Source organism: Sorex araneus, chromosome 3 (assembly GCF_027595985.1).
Source record: "Sorex araneus isolate mSorAra2 chromosome 3, mSorAra2.pri, whole genome shotgun sequence".
NCBI classification, from domain to species: domain Eukaryota; kingdom Metazoa; phylum Chordata; class Mammalia; order Eulipotyphla; family Soricidae; genus Sorex; species Sorex araneus.
Window position 1 is genome coordinate 166928424 of NC_073304.1, and position 6000 is coordinate 166934423.

Below are 6000 nucleotides of genomic sequence, written 5' to 3' on the forward strand. Positions count from 1 at the left end.
GTATGGTCCCCTGAGCACCGCCAGGAGTGATCCCTTGAGCGCAGAGCCAGGAGTAAGCCCTGAGCACCACCGACTGTGATAAAAAAAAAAATCACATCACAGCTGTGTCCAACACTTAGGAGGTACTTGGAAAAGGCAGCAGTCACCAGTGTCCTTTGGACTTTGTGGCAGCTCAGTATGTGCCAATAGGAGGGTTCAGTTAGACTCTGATCTACAGGGATCACTCAATCTCTTGACATCTGGGATACTGAGCTTTCCCAATGTGCACAATCAGATCAGAATCAGAAGATGAGGCACAGAACTATGAGAAAGCAAAGTCTGATGTAGCCACCTTGCCTGTTCCCAGAGAAATGCCTCTCAACACCCACACACTGAAGAAGTGTGTATGAATGCAGCTCTGAACTCTCCATGTCAGCCACAGTGAGGGCCAACACACAAGTCACATAACACCCTTCACTGCCAAGGGAGAGAAAACCTCTTATATCTTCTGCTTCCATGTGATTTGGGGAGTCGGGAGGAGTCTCAAATGCTTGATTTAAGGTTTAGTTAAGATATACTTTAATCATCGAAAGTCACAGATCCAATTTGTTACCTGCAGAAGACCCCTACCCATTAACTTAGGTTGCCAAGACAGAACTCATTTTTGTGCAGGCCTCTGAATGAAAGCTTCCCTTTCTAATTAAATAGCACCCTGGGACTGAAAGTCAAGCTGTGAAAAACCCATCGCTATTAGCAACTACTTAACTCTACAAGTCAAGAAGATTTCTCCAGGCTATTTAACTGGGCACTGAAACAGCCAGAACTCTTCCATCTGATGCCAACTTTAAATGCCTGTGCTCTTCCTCAGAATCATCAGAATGGCATCATCCTACACGCTGCTTTTACACCAAGTAGAAATCACCTAAATTTAGCATCTAAAATAAGTGCATAAAATCTTCCTTTACCTCTCAAGTATTTAAGGGGTCCAAATATTTTTGTCTTTAAAGGAAATGTGGTGGATCAGTGAGATAGGAGAGCAGGTACAATGCTTGCCTTGCCTACAGCCAATCAGGCATCCCATAAGGTCCCCTGAGCATTGCCAGGAGTGATTCCTAAGTGCAGAGCCAGGAGTGACCCCTGAGCGTTGCCTAGTGTGACTCCTCCACAAAAAGTATGGAACCCCAGGCCAAGAGGTAGTAGGGTAGGGTTCCTTGCACCTTACTAAGCTGGCTTCAATCCCCAGCACCACATATGTTCCCCAATGTACCACCAGGAGGGATCCCTGAGCATGAGTCAGGAGTAAGGCCTGAGCACTGCCAGGTGTGACCCATTCAAAACCAAAAAGGAAAAAGTAATTATAAACCCAACTCTAGTGTTGGTGTAAAAGTGTTTCCTAAAGGTCACCTTTACACTTTCCCAGAGGAAGTTCCTTGTTATATACCCCTATCATCTCATTATCTGTCTGTATATAATGCATATTATATAACTATGTAGACTGAGTGTTTACCAAATACTCTCACTTTATATGACTATATTGTATAGAAGAGTGTATATATACTCATTTAAATTTCTCTTACATAATGCATATCACTACATAAGAATACATATACTTAATAAATGATGATATATGTTATATGACAATGCACAAACATATATATATATGACTCTAAGCTACATAAATACACTGTTTGTGTATTTATGTAGCTTAGAGTCATATATATATTGTTATGTGTATATAAATATACATATATAAATACATTGTTATGTGTATCTATGTCAAGACTTCTCAAACATCACTGGGCGTAGCTATACTCATTAAATGATTTCATATAATGTATGTTAGTTGGCTGTGTGAAACTATACATATTACATGATTTCATAAACTATATAAATACACTTCTGTTCTGCTGATCTATAGCAGGACTTCGTAAGCTCTTCCCACTCACCACTCCTTTTCACCTGAATTCACCACGAGCTCAGGCTGTCAGAAATGCCTTGGGTACACTGTGTGTGGTTTTGGATTTTTGATCTCTGCACATTCAGAAACCTTTGACTGAGGCCCACATCTCTCCCAATCCCCATATTCAGTTACATGACACCACATGAAGTCAGAAGGAAGCTAGGGTCTTTATACATGCTTGATTGTGTGTATTATATGTAGTATATTATGACTGTATCACTGTATCACTGTCATCCCATTGCTCATCAATTTGCTCGAGCAGGCACCAGTAACGTCTCCATTGTGAGACTTGTTGATACTGTTTTTGGCATATTGAATACGCCATGGGGAGTTTGCCAGACCCTGCCGTGGGGGTGAGATACTCTCGGTAGCTTGCCAGGCTCTCTGAGAGGCACAGAGGAATCCAACCTGGGTCGGCCGAGTGCAAGGCAAACGCCCTACCTGCTGTGCTATCGCTCCAGCTCATATTATGACTATCACTTGTATCACTTGTCATCCCATTGGTCTTCAATTTTCTCGAGCGGGCGCCAGTAACATCGTCTCCATTTGTCCCTGTCACATGCTAGTGTAGCCTAATGGTATCTGCTCGCTCCAGGAACATGAAGAGCCTCAAACCGTTTGACGAAAAAGTCTGACCATCTTGTAGGTGGGCCGTCTTTTGACGTCCTATGGAATCCAGTCAGTAACAGCTCTAGTCCAGCGGTCGTCTCTAAATCGCATTACGTGTCCGGCCCATCTGATTTTCAACACCTTGGCAAATGAGACAGCGTCCCTGATTCTTGATTGTTGACAGAGGTCAGAACTCCAGATTCCTTCTCTCACTTGAGCGAAACATGATACTCCAAGCATAGCTCTTTCGATTCCCCTTTAGGATACCTGAATAGCATTCTTGTCCTGTTTTCATTGGGCCCAGGTCTCTGAGGTGTATGTTACTTCAGGAAGAATGGTGGAGTTGAAAAGAAGTGCCCGGAGCCAGAGTTTTTTCGTCCTCTTAACAACTTCTTCTACACTCTTGAAGGCGTTCCACGCTGCTCTCTTCCTCCTGCGCAGTTCTGGCACCAAGTCGTTCCTCATGCTAAATTCTCGACCCATATACACATAGCTGCTGCATTTGGAGATGTTCGTTCCATTGAGAGCAAATGGAAGTCAGGGACTAGTTCATTTTTCATGAACATTGTCTTGGTGAGATTCAGCTATAGTCCGACCTTTCCACACTTGCTGTCGAAGTCAGCCAGCATTTGTGCCGCTTGGCTAATGTTTGGTGTTATGAGAATGATGTCATCAGAGAAGCGGAGATGGTGTAGTTGCCAACCATCTATCTTCACTCCCATTCCTTCCCATTCCAGTCATCGCGTGACATTCTCGAGGGTGACACTGAAGAGTTTTGGTGAAATGGTATCACCCTGCCGAACCCCTCTCTTTACATTGATGATCACTTCCTTGTAGAATGGTGAGATCCTGGTGGTGAATCCGTAATACAGCTCATGGAGGATCTTGATGTACTGAGTTTGAACACCCTGTTTGGCTAGGGCTTCGGTGACCACTTCGATGACCGCTTCAGTCTTAACAGAATCAAAGGCCTTCTTTAAATTGATGAACATTAGACAGGGTGACATCTTGAACTCTCTCGAAACTTCAATGAGTTTGGTCACTGTGTGGATACGGTCGATTGTACTAAATCCTTTTTGGAACCCGGCTTGCTCGCATGGTTGTCCTTTGTCTAGTGTTCTGCCTATTCTATTCAGTATGACTCGAGTGAACAACTTGTAGACAATGAACAACAGGCAGATTGGGAGATAGTTGCCAATGTTGTGGATGTCTCCCTTCTTGTACAACACAATAGTCTGGCTGGTTTTCCACTGAGACAGAACCTTGCATTCAGACAGGTAGCATGTGAAGAGCCGAACCAGTGTATTGACGAGTACTGGCAGCAAATTCCTCAGGTGTTCAGGTCTGACCTTGTCTGGACCGGGTGCTGTACGCGTCTTAACCAACAAAATGGAGTGTCAGATTTCGGAAGGGAGGACATTGGGAACGACATATCAATGCTGTGGATATCTGGTATGTGGGCAGGTGGACGTGGCTGTCAAAGAGATACGAGTAGAAGTCATGAATAATCCTCTTCATTGCCCTTCTGAGCTATATTATTTATATTACATGACTATTAATAAGTGCATATTTGCATATGTAACTTGCATAAGTTGTATTATGACAATATGCCTTCATAATGACCACATATGATGAGAATAATAGACTTTCAACATATCCATGTGCTCTCATCACATACGACTAATACATATATTCCGTGATTGTATAAATGTGCTGTCATCTGATTTACTGTTCTGAACAGTCCTTCCATTTCCCAGAAAACAAAATGAGGAGTGCTTTGTCCCCACATATTTATTGGCATGGGCACCCGCTCCAGGACCACAGCACAGAACTACCATAGAGAACCCTGGCAATTTCCAGCATGTCAAGGATTTCATGTTGTTCCCTTGGCACCAAGGACCCTCATTCTCTTCCCCCCACGCTGCCCCCAGCCCACCTCAGTGCTCATAGGCCAAGGCCCACCTCAGACAGAATCTCCTCAGCAGCTGAGACACATGTGTGTCCTGAAGTGCCTCACACCTGGCTCTGAACTGAGGTGATATCCTGTGTCCACCCTGAGGACTTTATTTTTATCTTCTGGCACACAACAGGTGTCTGATAACACCAAAGAGGAGGAAGGAAGAGAGGAGGCAAAGGAAGAGCTGAAGGGAGGATGAGAGACAGGCAGGGAAGGACAGCAGTCAGGAGGAGAGACACACAGAGGCAGAAGATACCTGTGATAGGGACTAGTCCAACCAGGGAGACACAGACTGAGGCAGCCCCGGCCTCATCTGCCTCCTCAGGGGCATGTGGAGGAAGTGCCCAGAGAGGCTGCATCCGTGTGGCGACACTTTACTCTGTCTAGATGATCCTTTTGATCTCACTTCCGTTCCATAAAAATAAAACATATGGGGCTGGAGCGACAGCACAGTGAGTAGGGCGTTTGCCTTGCACTCGGCCAACACGGGTTCAATTCCCAGCATCCCATATGGTCCCCTGAGCACTCAGGAGTAATTCCTGAGTGCAGCCAGGAATAGCCCCTGTACATCGCCAGGTGTGACCCAAAAAGCAAAAATAAATAAATAAATAAATAAATAAATAAATAAAACATATGAGGCAGTGCTACTCCTGATAAACAGATGAAGAAACTGAGGACAGAAATATAAGTTGGCTAAGATTCCTTAGAGACCCTAATCTGGTCCTCAAAAGACCTCCCCGATGTGCCCCTATGTCCCTCTGAGGGAGTGGGCACACTTTGGCCAGTGCCATGGAGAATAAGGGTTTGATCTTTCCTACGCGGCTCGCAGAATTGTGAATTATAGGTAGCAACTCTGTCATGGGCCTCTTATTCTGCACAGACACATCGGTATGGAAACCACACTTCTGAGGGTACAATCTAAAACACTTCTGGGTTTCCTTAAAATCTTGTTTGCTGATAGTAGGTGTGAAATGTGTACCATGGCCAGTAAATCCTGTCCTGGCAACAAGCTTCTCTCTGCAAATGATTAAGGGGACACAGATAAAACAGCAGGTAAGGTACTTGCCTTGCATTAGGCTGACCCAGACTCAATTCCTGGCACCCTTAGGGGCCCTAGACTCCTGCGAGGAGTGGTTTCTGAGTGAAGAGCCAGGAATTAGCCCTGAGCTTAATTTCCCCCTAAAGACTCTCTCCCCAAGGGCTGGAGAGACAGTACAGTGGGTAGGGCACTTGTCTTGCATTTGGCTGACACAGCTTCGATTCCCAGCACCCATATGGCCCCCCAAGCACCACCAGAAGTGATTGCTGACTTCAAAGTCAGATGTAAGCCCTGAGAACTGCCAGGTGTGGCCACAAAACAAAAACAAAAATACCCCCTCTCCAAAATATAGTCACACTAGAGGTACAGGATTTTAGTGCATGGATTTGGGGGCGGGAAGGACACATAAATCCAGGTATGCAAAACACACATAGATTCACATCCCAGCTTATCCCC